Source organism: Colobus angolensis, unplaced genomic scaffold, assembly GCF_000951035.1.
Source record: "Colobus angolensis palliatus isolate OR3802 unplaced genomic scaffold, Cang.pa_1.0 Scaffold66, whole genome shotgun sequence".
Lineage (NCBI taxonomy): Eukaryota > Metazoa > Chordata > Mammalia > Primates > Cercopithecidae > Colobus > Colobus angolensis.
In genome coordinates this window covers 2,706,410-2,708,164 of record NW_012120265.1, presented here as the reverse complement: position 1 = coordinate 2,708,164, position 1,755 = coordinate 2,706,410, and the positions used below count along the sequence as shown (strand labels likewise).

Here is a 1,755-nt window from a genome sequence, read left to right as displayed (position 1 = left end):
AGCCTCCCGAGTAGCTGGGACTACAGGTGCCCGCCACCACGCCTGGCTAATTTTTTGTATTTTTAGTAGAGACGGGGTTTCACCGTGTTAGCCAGGAAGGTCTCGATCTGCTGACCTCTTGATCTGCCCGTCTCGGCCTCCCAAAGTGCTGAGATTACATGACATGACACTTTTATTAGCAAACTAAAGCCAAGAATTGCAGGCACTCACAGCCAACCTGTGGGCCCCAGTAACCCAGATGGTTCTGAGGTTTCCAGTTTCACTGGCGCACAGATGACTGTAATGGCAGGCAGGGACTTCCAGAAGCAACCAGTGGAGGAGGGGCTACTGCACTGACCCTCCTAGGGAGTTCAGGAAAAATCTAGGATCTTGATATAGTTTGCCTCTGAGGCCCACACATTTAATAGCCAAGAAACAGAGAGACCTACTTCTACTGGATCAGAAAGGGTTTCAGAGGCCGGGCGTGGTGGCTCACGTCTGTAATCCCAGCACTTTGGGAGGCCGAGGTGGGCAGACTACTTGAGGTCAGGAGTTCAAGACCAGCCTGGACAACATAGTGAAACCCCCATCTCTACTAAAAATACAAAAATTATCCAGGCATGATGGCGGGCACCTGTAGTCCCAGCTACTCAGGAGGCTGAGGCAGAAGAATTGCTTGAACCCAGGAGGCAAAGGTTGCAATGAGCCGAGATCAAGTCACTGCATTCTAGTGTGGGTGACAGAGGGAGACTCCATCTCAACTTAAAAAAAAAGAAAGACACCTGGAGAGGGAGGTCCATAGCTAGTGCCAGAGAGGCACAGTATTGGGACCTTCTGGGATACACTCCTGCTTCAAAACAGGACTCTTTTCTGTCTCTGGCTCCCAGATGTGAGGGCCGGGGGGGTTCCTGGCACTTCCCTCCTGTCCCCCCCATCTTCCTCTCACAAGAAGCCTTCTCTGATTACTGCTAGTCTGCCCCACATACACAGTGAAATTAACCCAGCAAAAGCTCTGATCCCAACTCCAAATGTAGATTTATTGAAGAAACGCAGAGAGGTAGGCTGTTTGACCATGGGAGAGCCACTTCACCCTTCTGAATCAGTTTTTTTCAACCATAAAATGGGAATAAGGTAGAATGACGATCTCACAGTGCTGTCTGTGGCAACTGAAACCAAAGGTGATAACGAGTGGAGCTCAGGACAGGCTGTTTCTCCAAGAGGAGTGTGAAGAAGTCCCGGGACAGGGCCCGGGAATCAACATTTTGACAGCATCCCAGGGGTCTCTAAGAACATATTACGGGAAACACTTGTAGAGCACTTCAGTTAATCCTCAATCACCGTTAAGAGGCAAACAGAATCATCTCCGAGTGAAACTGAGGCTCACAGGGGCGGGCTCAGTTGCCAAAACTCACACGGAGAGAGAGAGAAGCACCACGGTTCTATATCCAGGTTATTTAACAGAATTTAACTCAGCCATCCAAGCTCTGAAAAACCCCAAGTGGGGAGGGGCTCAAATACCCCCTCACGCCCCGTCCCCTACAATACGGGGAAACTGAGGCACAGACCGGGCAACGCCCAGCTCCAGGTTACACGACACACCCAGAAGACAGGCGGCCCCAATTTCTATGCCCCTGATCCGGATCCAGATCCAGCCCGCGGCGCCGCCTGCGTATCCATTAAGCAGACGGGGAAACTGATGCCTGTGCGCAGCAGGAATGACCAGATGTGGCCAGCGGCGCACCCCATCCCGCCGCAGCCCGGGGGCCGCGCCCGACC

The 1,755-nt window shown here is 52.4% G+C and overlaps 1 protein-coding gene across 4 annotated transcripts in view; it reads right to left on the bottom strand.

The window, feature by feature from the left end:
- Positions 1-1,755, bottom strand: part of KXD1 (KxDL motif containing 1) — a 9,881-nt gene extending 8,126 nt beyond the window's left edge. Inside the window, exon 1 of one of the 4 annotated variants that reach the window (XM_011925809.1) lies at positions 614-1,755. The gene's annotated coding sequence lies outside the window, so the exon portion shown is untranslated. Of the gene's footprint in view, positions 1-210 lie in introns of all 4 variants that reach the window. The other 3 variants (XM_011925810.1, XM_011925811.1, XM_011925808.1) reach the window with 3 other exon arrangements.